We start from the raw sequence: 22,234 nt of genomic DNA, 5'->3' as shown, positions 1-22,234 counted from the left end.
TCAAGTGTCCATTTATTAAAGACATCACCCAGTGTTTGCCTGATTTGGTGGTTTTGTAAAACACACACACACACACACACACACACACACACACAAAAGCACATATACATTTACAGAAAAACGTGCCTGTGAATTGTTTCTTTTGCTACACAGGGCCTCCTACATGTGTGGCTCCACCCTCCCTGGACTGTCTGTCTCACTCTTTTAATCTTAGCTGTGGAAAGAAAGAAGCACCTCTGCTCTGTGCTCCATGGAGCTCCCTGGGCGCTGTCCATGGTGCTCTTCTGGGGCGCCAGGTCTTGAACCCAAAGTCTCCCTTCTGGCAAGACACATGCTCTGCTGGGTGAGTTATCTCCCACCCCTGCATCTGATATTTTAATAGTGGTTTAACACCAAAGCAACTGTCCTTATGAGTACAAGGACTCTGCTTTCTTAATTTGCTGAGGAAAAGGAGTTGGGCGGTAGCGCAGCTGTTTAAGTGCATGTGGCGCAAAACACAAGGACCGGCATAAAGATCCCGGTTCAAGCCCCCGGTACCCCACCCGCAGAGGAGTCGCTTCACAGGCGGTGAAGCAGGTATACAGGTGTCAAAAAAAGGAAAGAAAAAAAAAAGCCAAAAAAAATTTGCTGAGGAAAAGCAACCAAACAAATAAATAATAGATTTTTAAAAAATCAGTGAGAAAGTAAGTGAATATTTACTAGGAAATGTCTATGGTAATGGAACCCCACCCATAAGAATCTTGACAAGCAACGGTAGAAATATGTAATGTGGTCACAGACTGAGACTGAACATGACTTGTTTGCATCGTGTTCACTGATGACTATTGGATTTTGACAAGGCCATCCCCAGTGACACAGATCTACCCACCTGTGGCACTTTTTCAGCATCCCTGTGCACTCCTGCATCCCCACTGAGACCTCACAGTGGCACTGTCCTGCCTCAGGGCCACCTTCATCTGTGGACATGATGTGAGTGGAAGCAAGCTCCCAGAGACCCCCAACAGAAACAAGTGCATTGTTGGCACCTGGAGACTGCGATTATGCATGCAGACTGGGAGGAAGCCAGGGAACAGACGGGAGTGAGCGAGGAAGGGAAGAGTTGGCTGAGGATGAGATGCAGGGCTTGAATGTCCCCAGAGCAAGGAAGCCACAAGAAAGGACAGGACAACCCTTACATACTGAAAAGATGCAACACTGATGTGGACGGGAATGGCAGATTCCGAGACATGGACACCAAACTAGTGCTGGCACCTGCCAGCACTGGAGAGGAGAGAAAAGGACCCTGCTTTACAGTTACATTAGAAATAAAGACTGTGCACTATTCACGTCCACACACAGGCTGTAATAGATAGCAAGCCCCTCCAAGCCCCACACTAGAAAGGATGAAAGACTGACTTCTTCACAAAGGGGTTGTTTTGTGTTGTTTGTAGGAGGGTTGGTTCTACTTCCATTCAGATTTTTTTTCATTTTTTAATTTGTAATTAATAATAGGTTACAATATTGTAAGATTACAGGGTACTTCTACACCACACCACACCCACCACCAAAGCTCTGTGGCCCCACCCTCCCACTCCCCAAAGATAACCACCAGAGTTCTCACAAGTCTTACAGTTTGCTTACTTCTGTTTTATTTCTCTCTCTCTTTCAAGTTCTCTTTCAAGTGTATCAGTTCTCTAGATTCCACATATGTTTGAAACCATCCTGCAGTTGTCTTTCATCTCTTATTTCTTTTCATGAGTTCAGCTCTGGTGGGTGTGGTGTGGGGCACTGAGCCTAAGACCTCCAGGGTACAAGTCCTGTGCTCTGCCTGTCCCTCTGAAGGTTTCTTGAGCCCAAATATCTCAGCTCCTCAGGAATACACACTCTGTGGTGGCCAAGTGTGTTCTTGGGAAAACAACGCAAGCATTCATCACTACTTTCTCAACCACATCATTAACAAAAGAACCCTTTTCCACAATTATTTTAACAATAAATATATGCATAAACATTTATGTATTTATCATCAGGGTTGTTGCGAGGGCTTGAAACCTGCAGGATTCAATGACTTTTATCCCCACTTCCGGCATAGGAAGAAAGAAGGAGCAAAATAGAGAAGGAGAGCGGAAGAGATAGGATGGAAGAGAGAGACAGTAACAGTACTACTCCATAGCTTGTGAAGACTCCCACTGCAGGTGGAGAGCAGGGGCTTGAACTCGGATCCTCCTACATGATGACAAATTTGCTCTACCAGGTGAGTCTCCACATGGCCCCTAATCACTGGTGATGACTCGAAGTTCTGGTGTTCAGTAAAGAAGGCTACAGACTGAGCCGAGTGCTCCGATGTCTTGTTGAATTCATTTCACTGACTGCCTACAGCTACAGCTCTTCTCCGGTTCTGTGAAGCAGGAAGTGGAAGTATGAAGGGTGGAGGTCTCCCCAGCCTGCTCCATGATCAGGGGCCTTCCTCAGTCTTCAGACTCTCAAGTCCAAAGGGTCACTCAGATCCCACTCTGACCCCAGTGCAGGGAAGACTTCTGACCCTGGGGGCCTGCCAGGCCCAGGAGGGGGAAGGCGAGAACATGGATTTCCCCCAGCCCCTCATTTCCTCAAAGAAGCCAACTCCTCAGCTCCTGAGGGCAAACACCATTTCCCCCAAACAAAAAAAAAAGGCATTTAGGTGCCATGGAGTTGCCCAGAGGTCTGGTCTGCTCTATGTACAGATAGCTCCTCCTGAAGTGATCTCAGGCTCTCTAAAATAAGTGGCATTTTATTTCTTTTTAATTGTCACCACAATTATGCACAATTATGTCTGGGGCTTGGTGTCTGTGCAAGGAATCCATCATTCCCAGCAGCCATTTTTCCTTTCAGTTTTAATTAGATAACACAGAGAGAAATTGAGAGGAGAGAGGAAGACAGAGAGAGAGAGAGATACATGCCAACCTGCTTTACCATTCATGAAGCTTCCCCCACCCCTGCAGACAGAAACTGGGGGTTTGATCTGGGTTCTTGAGCATGATGATGTGTGCACTCAACTGGGTGCACCACTGCCCAGCCCCCAATAAGAGTCATTTTAATGGAAGTTAAAAACCCAACAAGCCCTGTAACAGAGCCTGTCTCAGCCCCTGACACTCTCTGCCTTCATTATAATAAGCAGAGATTTTCACAAAGGTGTAAAGAAGTAGATTCAACATATTCTTACCGTGAGCCACGTTCCCTGGATACCCCGGGATGGGTTTGCTATGTGAAGACCAGGCTCCTGCTGTAGCTCACAGCTCCTAGAGAGAGATTCAAAAGCGCTATTTCAGAGAGCCCATTCAAATACGCAAACACTTCCTTTTTGCACTGCTTCACAGCTCATGAACCCCTGCAGGTGAGGGTCAGGCGCTTCTACCTGGGTCCCTGAACACCGGGACATGTGCACTCAACCAGGTTTGTCACAGCCCAGCCCCCAGGAAACACTTTAAAATGAACTCTCAGCTTTATGCTGCTTAAGGAACTTTATATAATCTTTGCCTTTCCCTGTTCCTTAAAATCATTCATTTGGGTCCACCTACATACTAGATGTCAGGCTCAGGGAAAAACTAGTAAAGTCATGGGCATAGACCTACCAGTTTTTTCCAAAATGGAGACCCCAAATCTTCATTTGCAATATTCTGCCTTTAGGTTCATGATTAGTCAACAATTTGTTCTGCTTCATATCTTAATTCTTTTTCAGCCACTAGGTTCCAGATGCTACCATGATGCCAACCTGACTTCCCTGGGCAGACAAACCCACCGATGTGTCCTGGAGCCCCACCTCCCCAAATCCCTGTCCCACTAGGGAAAGAGACAGACTAGGAGTATGGATTGACCTGTAAATGCTCATGTTCAGCAGGGAAGCAATTACAGAAGCCAGACCATCCATCTTCTGCACACCATAATGATCCTGGGTCCATATTCCCAGAGAGATAAAGAATAGGAAAGCTTCAGGGGAGGGTATTGGATATGGAGTTCTGGTGATGGGAACTGTGTGAAATTGTACCCCTCTTATCCTATGGTCTTGTCAATATTTCCATTTTGTAAATAAATAAATAAATAATAAAAGCATTCTGGAAATTTTTACCCAGGAGTAAACAATATTTCAGGCAGGCACACAGGTCCCAGCCTTCTCAAGGTGCGAACCATGGCAGGACTCTTCTCTGAAGCATCAGTATTTTGCACCAAACCACAAAATGCAAGATGGCTTTCACCGCAGCCATCTGCCTGTTGCTATGATCATCCTGTCAACTCCAGTCTGAAGCACAGACAGATGGACAGATAGAAGAAGAGCACCGCCTCACTCAGCATCTCTCCAGTCTGGAACTGGGAGTCACCACAGTGACAGTGGTCCACAAAGCTCTCCACTCACCTAGTGTGAGGCCAACAAGCTGTTGGGTGTGACTTAGGAGACAGGTGACTTAGCCAAATGCTCCACTCTGCCACCTGCCTCCGGGAGGTTGGGCATCCTCTCCATACTGCTCACACGCTCATTCTGAATACTGAAACACTGGCATAGTTCAGGCTACCCTGCCCTGCTGAGGGGGAGGATGGTCACAAGAGGGCAGAGAATGCCTGAATGTTTTTAACTGTTTTAATAGGAGGAGCATCTTGGAGAAGGTGCCCAGCCAGCAAGAGCTAGCACCTCTCACTCATCCTTGGGAAAACAGCCATTCAGGGCTCCATATGGCCATGGTGTCTAAGGCTCTTAAAGCAAGCAGGAAGGTGATGGCGTCTCTTTGGTATGATTCCAGGAACTGATGCCAGAGAATTGGAAACAGCTGGCAATGCCTCCTTGAGAACCTTGGAACCCATGGAACCCATGAACCAGAAGCCCTTCACCCAACTTCCAAATGGCTTCCGACCCACACAGTCTGTGTCTCTTAATACACACATGCACCTGTACCCACTGGCCCCTGTCAGTGCCATGCCAGTCCTCACCCCTGTTTGCACTGTGGTCACAGAGCTGACAGAGAGAAGCAGCCATCACAAACAGCCTTCTCCTTGAGCTGCCCAAGAACTGTGCCCACAGCATGGCTGTCACTGAGCTCAGTCACCTCCAGGGGTGACTGAAACAGTCTCTTAAAAGAAAAGGATGAGGGGACCTGCCCTCTCCTCCCTGGGGCCAGCAGCAGGTGTCCAGTGTGGGAAGCTGGGCTGTGGCGTGTCCCTGGTTCATCTCAGGGAAGAAGACTCTTCATGCCAGGTATACACACTCCAGCCCCAAGTCCCCACATTTAAGCCACTTCCTCATATGCTGTTTCAAATCTGTCCAGGTCAGCCAGCAGCTGTGGGGACCACCATCACCCACCCCGTGACTCTGGGCCCTGCCCTGTCCCCACAGTCTCCAGTGCTGACAGTACTTCCTGACTGGGTAGAGAGAGCACAGCTGGGCTGTGCAGGCTACAAAAGAGGTGAGTGACAGCAGCTATTTGTTGCCTGTCTCTGAGGTAAGGTCTCCTAAATTACTGACTTTACACAGAGGCAGTCACAGACACACTGGGGACAAAGAGAACCAAGCCTGGTGACACCCAGCACTGACACAGATAATCCTGTGGTGGAGTGGAAGGGAGAGGATGTGTCTGGCAGGAGAATCTGGGGGCCCTGAGACTCAGCTAGAATGTGTGTGATTCCCAGAGCCCTGGTGGTCCCATAAGAGTGCTCTGTATGTAAATTTTGAAGGAATGAGTGAATGAATGAATGGATGATTGCTCAGACTGAAGCTGTCCTTTCCAGCTGCCTAACTTCCAGGCATGGAGGTATCCACACCAGACAGAGGAAGAGGACCTCAACAACCCTCTCCCCTACTCTACCCTAAACACCTGCAGAGGTCTGGGAGGAGACCATACTGCAGTGAGGACACTGGCTGAGTGTCTACTCAGGACTTGCTGTCCCATCATCCACAGGGACAGAGAGCCTGCTTGGGGGGATAAGAGAATGTGGGAGGGACAGATGCCCAGCTCAAGCTAAACTGGGTGTGTCCAGAAGTCAGTGGCGAGCATGAACCCACAACCTCGGGGCAGGTGAGGGGCAGGGGTGGGCCCTGGGCATCTTCCAACTCACACAGTTAGCAGAAGACACACATGTCACCCTGGGTGGTGGCAGAGACAACTGCTATGACAGCCACATTCCCACTCACAGGGAGGCAGACCAACCTTTCTGGCTCTACTTTCTCATTCTGTCTTTCCATCCCCTCCGCAACCTTTCTTTTACTCACTCACTAACTCATTCACTCACTCACTCACTCACTCACTCACTCACTCACTCACTCACTCACTCACTTTTTCTTTCTTCTTATTTGCAAAGCCAGGGACTCTTGCATTCACCATTCCACTGCTCCCAGAGCAATGTTTTTTGTTGTTGTTTTACTCAGAGACAGTATAGTGGCTCTGCAAGCCACTTTTCATGCCTGAGGCACCTAAGGTTTCAGGTACAATCTCCAGGGCCAGCATAAGCCAGAAATGAGTAGTATTCTTCTTTAAGAAAAAGGGGGGGGGGGAGAGAGAGAGAGAAACACAAAACCAACCAGCCAATAACAAGCAGAGAGACCACAGCACTGGAGTTCCTCCTGGTGCATCTGGGTTCAAACCCGGGTTTCCTATGGCAGGGAATGTAGCCACCGTGGTGAATTGTCTCCAGACCTACATGAATCCTCATCTTTGTCATGATTTTTGTCAGTTTAGGGAGGACCAGGAAATGGATCATCTTACCTCTCCAGAGCTCCTGCAAATTATAAACTATCAGATGTCAGAGAGTCAGTATTCCTTGTTTCAAGAGTGCAGGTCCAGTGAAAGCACACACAGTTCTTGTGTGTGAGAGAGAGGAACTAAGAGTGATTAGTTTTTCTTGTATAGATTGCCTGATCTTGATTAACCTTTAAGCTCTGGGGGTTTTACAGTGATTTAAAAATAAACTAATACTACCATTTCAGGTGAGTCAATAATTAGGTCAATATTCTCAAGAAGCTGGGGTGGAAAAATCTCATTCCAGGGGGCTGGGCAGTAGAACACTCAGTGAAACACACACATTACCATGATCAAGGATCTGGGTTCAAGTCTGTGGTCTCCCACCAGCATAGAAGAGGCTTCACAAGTGGTAGAGCAATACTACAGATCTCTCTCTCTCTCTCTCTCTCTCTCTCTCTCTCTCTCATAGACAGAAAGAAAAAACAATGAGGAAGAACAATGAGGAAGAACAGTCACCAGGAGCTGAGCAGTTAGTATAAGGCTCTGAATCCCAATGATAATCCTGGGAAAAGGGTGGCAAAAGAGAGAGAGAGAGAGAGAGAGACTCCTTGCTCCATCACTGGAGCTTTCCTCAGAATGGGCTCTGAAAGTAGCTGGGGGGGGGGGGGGGGCGCTGTGTTGAGTCAGGACTTGTGTGAAATGCAAACTGTCCTTTGAGAAGGAAGTGAGTTTGGTGTTCAGAGCATTTTTTTTTCCCTACATGGTTATCGCTGGGGCTTGGTGCCAGCACTACAAAGTCACAGCTCCTGGAAGCTAACACCCCCCACCACCACACACACAACTGTATTAGATAGGGCAGAGAGAAACTGAGAGGGGAGGGGGAGATAGACAGGGAGAGAGAAAGACACCTGAAGACCTGCTTGATCGCTTGTGAAGAGTCCCCACTGCTAGTAGAGAGTAGGGGCTCCAACGTGGTTCCATATGTATCCTTGCACTTGGTTATACGTGCTTAACCGGATGCACTACTGCCTGCCCTCTGGTGCTTATGGCATTCTCAAAGCAGAATCTCACAGCAGAGTCTTCTCCACACACTTCATCAGGACAGGCCCACCCTCACTGCTGGGAGGTGGACTTCTAAGCAAGGCCAACCTCAAGCAGGATAAGGATGGTGGATTTGCTTCTGAAAGGACTTCTGCAGGAGCACTTGGCAAGAAAATGGGGCCTTTTTCTGGTCACTAGCTTCAATGCTTGTCCACTGAATACCATCAGCCCCACTCAGCACCACGAGACACTTTTACTCTCAGTCCAAGACATGCTCTGGGCTGGGCGCGGTGCTAATTCGCCTGTTGCTCTGTCATTTACACTGGTGTCAAAGTATAATTGTAAGAGCCTGTTTATTAGCCTTACATGTGATTGATTATAAGTAACAAATAAAAACGTATAATCACACATGCAATGTAGTGTACATCACATCACATGGTACAACTATATAGTCTGTGTGATGTATTTATAATTTGCATTTTTAAATATCTGTATGTATACTATTTAATTATACAGTGTTACAGAAAATATAAAGACTGGGCTAGGTGCCAGCACCAGTGGTAGCACAATAAACTTTCATGCCTGAGGCCACAGAGGTTGCAGGTTCAGATCCCAGCACCAATATCAACCAGAGCATGACAATAAAAAAGTGAATATGATACATCGCATGTAACATTTACACACACTCTGGAAGGAGGTGCTACTATCTAACTCATACTCTTAGCAGCATGGACTTGTCACAGTTCCGAACGGCACAGGATTCTGACACATGGTAGCATGCCATTATACAAAGATGACACAGTATCTCCCCCCAGGCACAGCCACCACTGGAAGATGATGCTGGCCTTTAGAAGATGAAAGGAACAGAGGCAGGGCTGCAGGCGGACCAGACATCCTGAGTCCAGTCCTTCCCTCCCAGCCTGTCTTCTGTCTTATGTTATCTCTTTTTTTTTTTCCAGATAGAAGGTAAAAAAGAGAGAAGGAGCAGAGGTACCACAGTCTTCCTGACTTACTCCGTGCCCAGCTCTGACAACAAGACACATCTAAGAATGGCGGGGGGAGGGGGAGAACTTGCATCAATATTAAATACTGAAAGGACCATCGCAAGGTCCAGTGAATGAGATGTTAGACTCTCAAGTCCAGAGTTTTAGCCCTTGTCACATGTGCTAGAAGAATACAGCCATTCTCTCCCTTCTCTCTGCTAGCTCAGATAATCACCCTTACCTCACCATGAGGGACATGTGGGTGGGACAGTCCTGGTGACCAGACCAGACCACACATGGGTCAGGGCACAGGGCCAGTGCACACTACTGCTTTTCCAGATAAACCCAAGGTTTCCAGGATGGTGGTGTCTAAATTCATTAGGAATAAAGGAAAGAAGAAGGAGAGAAGGGAGAGGCAGAACTGACTGTCTACAGCAGTTTAAGTCCAGCCTCTGCTGACAGAGATATCAGAGCTTCCCAGCCCTTGAGTAAGGCAGGTGCAAAGGCATAAGAAAACCAGAAACTGAGACCCATAGATATGTTCCAGGAGAGCCCTGGGAGCTTTTGCTTTTTGTTGCTTTTCTATTATTTCACAAAATTTCAGAATTTTTGATGCCAAGTCTAGAAAATAAGTAGGCCCTGCTTTTCTCTAGGGAGTGAATTCATGCATTCCTCATGGGTGACCTAGAGAGTGTGAAAAATCTTCTTTCAGGAGTCAGTGGTAGTACAGTGGGTTAAGCGCACATGGCGCAAAGCATAAGGACCAGCGTGAGGATCCTGATTGAGTCCCCGGCTCCCCACCTGCAGGGGAGTTGCTTCACAAGCGGTGAAGCAGGTCTGCAGGTGTCTGTCTTTCTCTCCCTGTCTCTTTCTTCCCCTCCTCTCTCCATTTCTCTCTGTCTTATCTACAATGATGACATCAATAACAACAATAATAATAACTACAACAATTAAAAAAAACAAGGGCAACAAAAGGGAAAAGAAATAAAGAAAGTAAAGAAAAATCTTCTTTATAAAACAAACTCAAATGCTGAGCATCTCATCAAGTGAAATAAAGCACTGGGGGTCGAGCAGCCACACACCTGGTTGAGCACACACATTACAGTGGGCCAGGGCCCAGGTTTAAGCCCCTGGTCTCCATTTGCAGAGGGGGAAGCTTCACTTGTGGTGAAGCAGTGATGTAGGTATCTCTCTCTCTCCCTTTCTATCTCCTCCCTCCATTCTCCATTTTGCTCTGCCTCTATAAATAAATAAATAATGTCCAATAAATAAATAATCTATTAAAGAGGAAGAAGTCACAGACCTCCCAGAAGCAGAGAAAGGTCTCAAGGGCTGGAAGGGGTCTGGGAGATACTGGTCCCAGGACATGGAGTTGCAGTCTAGAGATGAGTGAGACTGACCTGGGGGTGCGCACACACCTCCCACCCCAGGTAAGGCTGCCTGAGAATTGCATCTTTTCATCCTGGAATTTGCCCAAAGTACTCCAAGAACAGCACACATGATACACGTACTAATTAGCTTAATTGTGGTGATCATTTCACAAAGCCTAAGCCTATGGGATCATCAGGTTGTGCAACTTAAATGCACACACTTTGTATTTGTCAGTTATACCCCAATAAAGCCGGTGAAAAGAAGATGTTTCAGATTTTTTTTAAAGCGACAGATAATGTCTCCATGATGATAATTATTATTTTAGACAGAATGGGAGCCTTGTTCTTTTAAAATAAAATTAGAAAGCTAATTGCCAAATCGTGATTTAAAAGATGAGAAAATAGGTAGCTAATCATCAGACCATAAAGAAGTCATGCCACAACTCAAATTGAAAATCAGAACTGCTTGGAAAAGATGTCATGAGATAATCAGACACTAAAGGAGGTTGCTGGGAAGGGAAGGAGAGACTCTAAATGTTAGGTTAACTATTTAATTTTAAATTTATGATCATTAGATGCTCATTCATATTCACTGAAATGTAGAGCAGAATATGCAAATGAAATGACAACTCTCAAAATATCTTTAATGGAACCCAATCATAGCATCTCTGCAGGAAACCCTCCAGAAACCTATTTGTAAGTCCTATCACTCAAAGATCAAAGGGATACTTCACCTGCCCCTCTGAAGACCCGCTCCCTCTGTGTCCTCACAGAATCAGATGAACAAGGCAGATGCTAAAGAAACTCAGTGAAAGGGACCACCATGTGAATTCTAAGCATAAATTGGTCTACTGGTCGAGCAGTGCTGGCTTCTGACCTCCACCTCTGTCCCAAACTGGTGATCAAATCACCCAGTCTCACAGAGGGTTTTAACATAGATGGAGTAAGGACCTCAGTACCCTTGGTTGGAACCATATTCACCAGACAGGTTTATCCTGGGCATGGGGGCTCAGAAGAGAATTGTAATCCCATCAAAATGTATGGTGAGGCAGGTCTGGGGGACACAGAACAAGAGGTAGGCTCAGATAATAAGACTCACATTTAGGGAAAAATACCATACATCTTATAACCATGTTTTGCAAAGCTTGAGACATTTCACCTTTGTGCAAGGCCACTTCAGTTTTCTGTGAAACCGTGCAATTACCTGCAGAATTCCTAGACAAAGAGCAAGAAATGTGGAGGTAAAGAGGAAGAGACGGAGGAGGAATGAAAGAAAAAATTCTGCCTGGATTACGGGAAATCACCACAACAACTTATCTTTATAAATATTATGGAAAGTTATTCAGGTCTCTAGTCCTCACTGGCTTTCTTCAGAGAGAGAGAGAGCGAGATTTTCAATTTATTTATTGTGGGCATTAATAGTTTACAGTCAACAGTAAATACAATTGTTTATACATATTCTCAATTTTCTGCAAAACACTCTCACCCTCCTTCTAGGTCCTCCTCCACCATCATGCACCTGGATAACCCCAACCCTCCACCCAGAGTCCAAATGAGTGACTGAGAAAGTTGTGGTCTATGTACACGGTGGAATACTACTCAGCTATGACGAATAATGAAGTCATCTTCTTCACCTCATCTTGCGTGGAGCTCAAAGAAATGATGTGAAATGAGATAATGCAGAAAGAGAAGGATGAATATGAGATATCACTTACAGAGAGAGAGAGATTTATAGAATTTAAGTTAAAGGAAAAAAGTAAGTATAAACCAATATACTAAACTCTTTCTTCTGCTGTACAATAGGTCTGCCAATTAATGTGACATGAAAATAGTGGCAGTGGTCCAGTCCAAGGGCTCTTAACCCAGGTGGAGCTCACACACACTTGAGAGTCTGAAACAAGCAGGGGTACTTTCTCCAGGAACACACACACACACACACACACACACACAAACATACTCAACACAATAACAAATGTCTCAGAAATCACCTCTGGGACCACAAGATTATTGTACTGTGTGGAACATCAGCTTTGCCATGTGTGTGGCCTAGGTTTGAGTGCAAGCACCACAGAAAAGGAGCTATCACTCTGGGGGAAGCTCCGGTTCTCTCTCTCTCTCTCTCTGTCTCTTGTCCATCTGTTTCTATCAGAATGAAAGTGTCTGCCCAGAATGGTATGACAGTATATACAAGAGATGCCAGCAAGCAACACCAAATAATAATGATAATAACAAGTAAAAATAAATAAGTGAATAAATAAATAAATAAGTGGTAAGAAAAAGAAAAAAAGTCCACCTCTAACCTCTAACCTAGGTCTAATCACTCAACTGCAATTGCCCTGTGAAAAACCTAAAAGCAGAGGACTAAAATCTGTAGTGACAGTTTAGCTCAGTCTGGCTGCAAACTACCCAGCAGGGACAATAAGTTTTAAGATTTTGCAGTTGTCAGACAAAGAAATAATTTTTTTTTAGTATTTATCTATTATTTTTATTCTGATAGGAGAGAGACCTGCAGCAGTCCTTCACCACTTGTCAAGCTTCCCTCCTGCAGGTGAGAGCCAATGGCTTGAACTGAGTCCCTGCACCTGGTAACTTACGTGCTTAACCAGGTGTACCATGCCTGTCCAAACAAAGAATTTCTTTCTACTCACCTTGGCAACAACAGCAAAGTGTGTTCACTCTGCCAGGTCATGCGGAACTGGGGAATTAGGGAAATGGAACTGGAGATGAGCTTCCCACCGTAGCACCTCAGACAACGAGTGAGAGAGGTCAGCAAACCCTTCTACAACTGCAGTTCTCGGACTTTCTCAGCCATGTCCCGACCCCCATTCTATGTCCAAAAGAGAGTGAAACAATCATACCCAAACACAAATACAATCCAGAGAAGGTGTGATCTCAATGTAAGCTGACTTAGTGGGTCCTGGATGCCACCAATTAGAGAAAGGGCAGTGAGCCAGAAGAGGGAGTCTGGAATTAGGTGTCCACTCAGCATGTGAGCATACACCCCAAAGTGGTACAAAGTGACTCTGAAAAAAATACAGTCTCCTCAGCCAACGTGTCTCCACAGAAATAAAAGCCTTGGGCTAGGGATATGGCACAATGGTTCTGCAAAAGACTTTCATGCCTGAGTCTCTAAAGTTCCAGGTTTAATCCCCAGCACCACTATAACCCAGAGCTGAGCAGTGCTCTGTTCTCTCGCCCCTCTTTTCTCTCTCTCTCTCTCTGTTTCTCTCTGCATTTCTCTCTCCCTCTCTTTTTCTCATTAAAACAAAAGAAATGAAGAAAGGAAGGGAGGGAGGGAGGAAGGAAGGAAAGAAGGAATAAAGAAAGACCTTTAAGGCAAAAGACACTTTTTCTTTTTTTTTTTTTTTTTGGCAAGGCCACCTGGAGTGGAGGTGACAGTGTGTGAACCAATGAGGAGGCATCTGCTAATCTCCAGACAGTCCCTTCATCTCCCACCCAGAGAGCACAGCCTCCCTGGGCTCAGAAGGGAACCTGCCTGAGACTCTAACCTGCAGGCCTGCTGTAGCCACAAACACTTGGGAAAACACTTGACCCCAGAGACCCAAGTGTACCAGGGAGTGGACTCAGCTCTGAGGAGCCCATCCTCTCTGGGTATCTTTTGCCTTGAAAAATGCAGGTTCTCACACAACGATTGCCACCTCAACATGCTTCACTTCAGACTGTGTCCAGAGACTTCACGTGTGGAATAACAACCCTTCAGCTTCATTACTCGGGTGAGACCTTTCCTTTCATAGTATACTCTAATTCCATCTCAGGTGGTTCACTTTCTAACAAAGTCCCAAAACCTAGATATACACCAGTTTCGGTGAGAGAGAGCATATGTTCACACGTATCCGTAAACTACTGCAAAATATATACCTGAAAGCAGAAGTACACTAGAGTTTGCAGTGAGTACCCCCCTAACACTTCCTCTCCACTATTCCAACCTTTGGGTCCATGATTGCTCAACAATTTGTTTGGCTTTGTAGGTTAACTCTCTTTTCAGTCACCAGGTTCCAGATGTCATCAGGATGCCGGCCAGGCTTCCCTGGACTGAAGACCCCACCAATGTGTCCTGGAGCTCCGCTTCCCCAGAGACCCATCCTACTAGGGAAAGAGAGAGGCAGACTGGGAGTATGGACCAACCAGTCAACGCCCATGTTCAGCGGGGAAGCAATTACAGAAGCCAGACCTTCCACCTTCTACAACCCACAATGACCCTGGGTCCATGCTCCCAGAGGGATAGAGAATGGGAAAGCTATCATGGGAGGGGGTGGGATATGGAGATTGGGTGGTGGGAATTGTGTGGAGTTGTACCCCTCCTACCCTATGGTTTTGTTAATTAATCCTTTCTTAAATAAAAAAAAAATTTAAAAAATAAAGGAAAATGCAGGTTCTCAAAACCAATTTAAAAATGACTGTTTAGATACTGTAAGTTAGATACAGCACTCATGACAACCTCAAAACAAAATATAGAACAAATACAAATAGGAAACATATATACAGAAGGAAGACCATTATAGAACTACTATCCATAGGTGGAGTCGGGCGGTAGTGCAGCAAGTTAAGCGCATGTGGTGCAAAGCGCAAGGACCAGCATAAGAATCCTAGTTCGAGCTCCTGGCTCCCCACCTGCAGGGGAGTCGCTTCACAGGTGGTGAAGCAGGTCTGCAGGTGTCTATCTTTCTCTTCCTCTCTCTGTCTTCCCCTCCTCTCTCCATTTCTCTCTGTCCTATCCAACAATGACGACATCAATAACAACAATAATAACTACAACAATAAAGCAACAAGGGCAACAAAAGGGAAAATAAATAAATAAATATTTTTTAAAAAGAGAAAACTATCCATAGAAAGTAAGAAACAGAAACAAACTTGGAGTCAACAAGAGCATAAAACAACTATGGAACAAAAATCAAAATGGCTGTAAGAATTTTTAGCCATTAATCAATAATCACCCTAAATGTGAATGGCTTAAGTTCATCAGTCAAAAGACTCAGAGTGACTGAATGAATTAAAAAGGCGAGACCCATCTATTTTGTGTCTCCAGGAAACACACATCCAAGAAAAAGACAAACTGAAGCTGGGCGACAGGCTCATACTAGGTCTTCCAATCTAAAAATGTAAACAAAAGGGCAGGGACAACTATTCTAATACCAGGAAAAAAAACAGACAAAGAAAGTGAAAAGTGACAGACATGGACATTACATCTTGATCAAAGAATCAATCCAATCACTGTGTGTGTGTGTGTGTTCCCAATATATGTGCACAGAAATATATATATATATATGTACTGACCTCAAGAGAGACATAGATACAACACAGTATTAGTAGGAGACCTCAACACACCACTCACAGCAAGAGACAGATTATCAGCACAAAACATCAACAGCAAATAGGAGCCTTAAATGAAATCATAAATGAGATGAACTTACAAATATATTCAGAAACTTTCTCACACACACACACACACACTATTTTCATAGTGCATATGGAACATTTTCAAATATTGGCTCTGTGTTGGAACACAAAAACAGAATTGGTAGAGAGCTACAAGAGAGCTAGAAATATACAGTTTAAAAAAATGGGCCAAAGAACTAAACAGTTTTCTAAAGAAAAGATACATATGGCCCACAGATACATGAAGAAATGTTCCACTTCACTTATCATTAGAGAAATGCAGACTGAAACTGCACTGAGCTATCATCTCACACCTGAGAGAATGGCTTACTTCAAAGAGGCAGAAAATGTCAGGTGTTGGAGTGGTTGTAGAGAAAAAAAAGGAACTCTGCTACACTGCTGGTGGGAATGCTGGTACAGTTCCTTTGGAAGACTATATGGAGAGTCCTTAAACAAATAAAGATAAAATTACAATTACTTTATGATTCAGCAATATCACCCTTGGACTCTAAAAAACTTGTTTTAAGGGGCATATGCACCCCTATGTTCATACCTGCATTATTCACAATAGCCAAAGAGTGGAGGCAGCCTAAATGCCCATCAACAGATTACTGACTAAAGAAGTTAGGGTATATATATTTCTTTTTTTAATTTCTTTATTGAGGAATTAATGTTTTACATTCGACAGTAAATACAATAGTCTGTACATGCATAACATTTGACAGTTTTCCATATAACAATACAACCAGGGAATATATATCTCATGGAATACTATTCTGCAATCAAAAGAGATGATATTGTGTCCCTTGAGATAAAATGGATGGAACTGGAGGTGACTGGCTTAGCTAGATAAATAAAGAGATGAAAGACAACTACCAGATGGTTTCACTCACATATAGAATGTAGAGATCTGATTTACATGAACTTGAGGAACAAAAAATACAAAAGGAAGCAAATTGTGTCTAAGACTAGTGAGAGCTCTGGTGGTTATCTTTGGGAGGTGGGAGGTGGGGACACAGAAGTTTGTTGGTGGGTATAGTGTGAAACTGTAAACTCATGATCTTGTAACCTACTATTAATCATGAATAAAAAAATTACAGGATTGAATAAAATAAAGGAAACTGTAGATTCTGGGGTGTTTGTTTCTTATACTGTGAGCTTGTCATATGCCTGAGGTCCATGTGCTGAACACCCTCTGTTGGTCGTTTTTTTTTTTTTCTTTCTTTCAAAACCTAGGTCTTATTCAAGCATGCTTTCAATGCCCTTAACCCTTTTCTCTGTTCAGAGAGACAGAGACAAAGAGACTCCATTATGCCAGAGATTCCCCTGATGTTATGGAACCCCCATATGGTAGTGGGACCTGAACTTAGGACATGCATACAGCAAAGACCAGCCTGAGTCCAGTGAGCTGGCTATCTCTATGGCCCTGTAAGAGCATCTGTATTCTGGCAGAGGCTGGTGGTAACTTCGGGACTCAATGTGAGGAGCCTGACTGACCAGAGGACATCTGGAGACAGCTTTTTCTCTTGTCATTTTTTACACATCAGCGCTCAGAGTTAACAAGCTTTCTGATGGACATAATGATCAGATAACAGAAGAGATTAGGAGGGACTTGAACAAATGGTATCAGGCATGAAACACATTGGCAGAAACCATAATTAATAAAGAATGAAAGGTGACACCACTGGAAAACAGAGCCAAGTTGCCTTAGAAACCACACTCGGGGCTGAGACAGGATCAGTGTCACCACACCAGGAGCCTGGGAATCACACAATTAATCCTGTGTCAACCCACAGCCCAGGCCAGCTCTGCAGACACTGCAAACTGCGGGTGAGGTGGAGGCAGCTTGTTAAGGAGAGAGAACTCTAATGAGCTCCCGGAGGATGGAAGATTGGAGCCACTTTAAAAAAATATTTTATTTGTTATTTATTGGATGGAGACAGAGATAAGTTTAAAGGGAGGTGAAGAGGGAGAGATAGACACCTGCATCACTACTTCACCATTCGTGAAGCATCTACCTGCAGGTGGGAATCAGGGACTTGAACCTTGGTCCTCGTGCATTGTAACATATACACTCAACTGAGTGCACCACTGCCCAGGCCCTGGAACCATTTTGTTCTCCCTAAATTTTCATTCTACGTAGGAGGCGTCACTGACTGACATGAGATCACGGCACCATTAAGTGCATCAATGGAGCCAGGAGGAGCCAGGCTGGTGTGGAAGATGCTGCTGGGCAAAATGCAGAGTGAGAGAAGGATCAGGACTTCACCTGGAAGAGAAGCACCTGTTCTCCTTACACTCCAAACACACCTAGGCCTCTCCAGAGCCCCATAGGCACTGAGGAGTCACCAGGTTGTACCAGCCACCTGTGGGCTTGGCAAAGGTGCAAGCATTTTTAAGAGATACACAGAGACCAGGTAACCACCCAGGTTAGCATCTCTTCCTGTGACACATTTCAACATGTCCTGCTGAACACTGGACATGGGAGTACACTACTGGGTACAAGTTGACCAGGAAAACAGTTCATACTTTTTTTTTTCTGGTGATGGGTTATATCTTGCAAGAACAGTTCTCAACTCTTGGGTTAAGTGTGATTTCACTCCAAAGCATGTCACCTGGACAGGGGCTAAGTGTATCTTCCAAAGATCCCACCCCCTGAACCTGACCTGAAGTTTCCCCCAGGGAAACAAATTGTCCCCCAGTGATGTCAATGAATGTGGTCTCCCTTCAACTCATGACACTTCAACCCTAAACACCACCCTCAGGAAATACTGTAGACTCCAGGGCAGAAGTGTGGAAAAATAAATGGATGGATGGATGGATGGATGGATGGATGGATGGATGGATGGATGGATGGATGTGTGGATGGATGGATAGATGGATGGATGGATGGATGGATGGATGGATGGATGGATGGATGGATGGGTGAGTGAATAAGTGAATGGGTAGGTGGGTGGATGGAGAGGTGTGTGGATGAATCAATATGTGGGCAGTAGATGGATGGGTGAATCTATGGTAGATGGGTGGATGGATGTGCTCATAGATAGATGTGTGGGTGTATGGATGAATGAATGTGATGGATGGATGGATGGATGGATGGATGGATGGATGGATGGATGGATGGATGGATGGATGGATGGATGGATGGATGTGTGAATGGATAGATGGATGGATGGATGTGTGGATGGATGGATGGATGAGTGAATGAGTGAATGGGTAGGTGGGTGGATGGAGAGGTGTGTGGATGAATCCTCTGGGTGCATTCATCCCCTAACAGATAGAGAAGTGAGTGAGCATATTGCTGCACCAGCATAGCAGAGAGTGACTATAGAGCTGTCCATGACCTTTGTTGGGGGTGACTGTGGGAGCCCCACCTGCACTCACAGCCCTGACTGACCAGCTAGAACACTGTCTGCCACATAGCTGGGAGCAAACCCACAGAGCACAGCTCCAACAATGTCATGTAGGGATCCAAACAGTGAACATGGGGTCTCAGGAGGAGAAATATGGGGAAAGTGGAGATGACAAGGTACATAGGAGAGTGTGTGGCATGGGGCATATGGTGCCCAGGCAGAGCAGAGACTGGCAGGTCAAAGGCCACACACTGTGCAGACAGAATTCCTGGCACTTCCAGTTCCTCTGCCATGCTTTGGCAGCAGCAGCTCCACACACAGCATGTCTTCCATGAGCTTTTCCGCTCTTATTTCATAGACCAGCAACTAAGAGTGTGGGAGGATCTAGGATGAGCCCATATTTCGGCAGTTGTGAAGACCTAGACACCCAAATGTCCACTGACAGATGACTGAATGAAGGAGCTGCAGGGTAGGGGCTGGGCAGTAGCACATCTGGTTAAGTGCATGTGTTTGTCATGTACAAGAACCTGGGTTCAAACTCCTGGTCCCCACCTGCAGGGGGAAGGCTTCAGGAGCAGTGAAGCAGCGCTATCTCTCTCTCTGTGTTTATCTCTCCCTCTGCATCTCTTCTACCTCTCCAGTTCCCTTTTGTTCTGTAAAATAAAATAATGTCTGAAAAATTTTTTAAAAGCAAAAGCTACAGGATAGACACTTCGTTGGATGCTGTTTCATCATAGTAAAGATGACAGTTCAGGACAAAAATGGACAGAAGTGGAGGTGACTACACAAAGTGAAACAAGTCAGGGTGGCTTCCTTCTTGAGATCTCCTGAGGAGATTATTAGCCTGGAAGAGTCTACCTAAATTAGGCTGGCATGCTTCTCAGCTCTCACCACAAACATCCCTGATCCTGACAAGAAAATGTTTTGACAGGACTAAGGTGCCCTTCTTGTCATGTTTTCAAAAGGGTTCTCTCCTTGAAGTTGCTCAGCTAGTGCTCAGCTGATGCACTGTCCCCCAAGAATGAGAAGAAGCTCAAGGGAAACATGGGGAAGAAATAGATTCCAGGCACTTTGCGGTGCAAACCTTCCTCCAAGGGGAAGCACAGGGGTGCTTATATTTTCTACAGGAGACAATAAATACCCATCATCTCCCTCACCACCTGCTCTTATTCAGCTCCTCCAGTTCAGTCCCTGAGAAACACACAGTCACTGCTTTCTTCCTAGATGGTGTGTGTGTGTGTGTGTGTGTGTGTGATGTTTACTGCTTGCAATAGCTTTCACTTCTGCTTTATGGACTGTGATGAAGAATTTTTTAAAAGCAGTTTAAGAAGAGAAGCAGTTACAGAAGCCAGAATGCCCACCTACTGTACCCCAAAAAGAAATTTGGCCCATACTCCCAGAGGGGTCAATAATAAGGGAAGTAAACCAGAGGGCTCTGCACCTCCATTCCACCAAGACTCAAAGTGTTTGTCACTGGGAATCTTGTTTTTGTACCATCACTGAAAGGGAAGAAAACCTGGAAAACACCAAAGGAAGTCAGGCCATATATGTTTTTATCTGAGAGAGAAGAGGGAAAAAGGAAAGACACTCAGAAGTAATAGAAGGTATAGGTGGGACATAGAAAGGAAGTGAAGGCAGGATCACAGGGAAAAATGGACAAAATAGATATATAGATATAGGTAGAGATGATAGAGATAGACAGAGATAGAGACCATGCAAGGATCTGGGTTCAAGGCCCCAGCTCCCCACCTGCACGGGGGATGCTTCACAAGCACTGAAGCAGGTCTGCAGGTGTCTTTCTTCTCTCCCCCTTTCTAGCTCACCCCTCTCTCTCAATTTCTCTCTGTTCTATCCAATAAAAAAAAGGCCTCCAAGAGCAGTGGATTCATAATGCTGGTACCAAGCCCCAGCAATAACCCTGGAGGGAGGGAGGAGGAAAGAGAAAGAGAGAGAGAGAGAGAGAAAGTGTTATAAAGTCAGCATATGTCTGTGACATTGGAAGAACGACTAGAGTTTCCACTGGAGGAAATGGTGACACAGAACTCTGGCAGTGAAAGCAGTGTGAAATTATACCCATATTATCTTATAATTTTGTAAATCAATATTAAATCACCAGTAAAATATTAATAAATAGTAACTTATCTAAGGTCAAGAGGAACTTAGCCAGTAGAGCAGCCACCTTACAAGCCTCAAGCCCCACATTGGGCCCTCAGAATCCCACAGGGAGCTCCAAGGATGATGGAGCAAAGCTGTAGGAGCTCTCTCTATCTGAAATTTAAAGAAAAATAGAAAGTGAAGACGAAAAAAAAATGTGGCCTGGGAGTGGTGAAATCACACATGTTTGAGATCCCAGTGCTAAAAGAAAAAAGAGAGAAAGGAAGAAAGAAATAGAGAGAGAGAAGGGAAGGAAGGAAGGAAGGAAGGAAGGAAGGAAGGAAGGAAGGAAGGAAGGAAGGAAGAAGAAAAGAAAGAATTAACTCAGCTTCTGCCTTCCCAGGGGCCTCTGCTTTTTACCCGTTCTGACTCCCACGCTCTCTGACTGTAAGGTCCCGGGAAGGGCATTGTGATGTTCAGCACTCACTCCCAGCACAAATGCTTTCTCTGCCAGTCACACACATCACCCCATTACCCACTCCAAAGAGCCAGTTGCCACCTTCATGCCCAGTGTCAGGATCTGACCCGAGCTTCTCAGAGGATTCACCTTTATCCTTGAGGCTCAAAACACAAGCTGAGCAGATGAAAGCTTGACCATCATCACGTAACAGTTCATAACCAACACGGACCATTTTAGCTCTTTCAATTCAACATTTGTACTTTCATCTCTGGCTAAATTCTGCTACTCGATGCAACTAATATAATTTGAAGACTTTGGTGGCTCTGATAATAAGAATAATTAGAGCAAACATGTCTCTAGTAATTGTGACATGCCAGTCACTGTTCTAATCATTTGGAGAATAATGACACACGGACTGATTGCAACAGTCTTCCAAGATGGTTCCTGTTCTTTGTCCCTCATGCCACAAAGTAGTTACTGCACAGCTGGGCATGTTTTGAGCAGAAGCACCCAGGCTCCCTGCTGCTGCATCCTTCCTCCTCAGAAAGAAACCTTCCTCTGCAGACTTCTGTGAGCTGACTGGGTCTGACCAGAGAAGCCAAGTCACTGATGGACCTGGAGAAAATGTTGAGTATTCCAAATGCAGAAGCCAACCTGTCGGACCCTACAGGTGACTCCTAAAGCCTGAAGCACACAGGTGTAAGTGAAAGTGGGGTGCTGGGATCCAGGCACAGCTTCCACCTGCTGATTCCAGGTAGGACTTGGGGATCTGCGTTCTCTCTCTCTCTCTCTCTCTCTCTCTCTCTCTCTCTCTTTCTCTCTCTCTCCTGCTAGACCAGAGCTGAACTCCTGCCTC

General features: G+C 45.2%; 1 long non-coding RNA gene across 1 annotated transcript in view; it reads right to left on the bottom strand.

The window, feature by feature from the left end:
• Positions 1–3,107: 3,107 nt before the first annotated feature.
• LOC132535227 (uncharacterized) overlaps positions 3,108–22,234 on the bottom strand; it is a 37,850-nt gene continuing 18,723 nt past the window's right edge. The window contains exon 3 of the long non-coding RNA XR_009547001.1: positions 3,108–3,254. This is a non-coding gene — a long non-coding RNA (uncharacterized LOC132535227). The remainder of the gene's footprint in view (positions 3,255–22,234) is intronic.

Source organism: Erinaceus europaeus, chromosome 21 (genome assembly GCF_950295315.1).
Source record: "Erinaceus europaeus chromosome 21, mEriEur2.1, whole genome shotgun sequence".
Classification (NCBI taxonomy): Eukaryota; Metazoa; Chordata; class Mammalia; order Eulipotyphla; family Erinaceidae; genus Erinaceus; species Erinaceus europaeus.
This window is presented reverse-complemented; position numbering and strand designations above follow the sequence as displayed.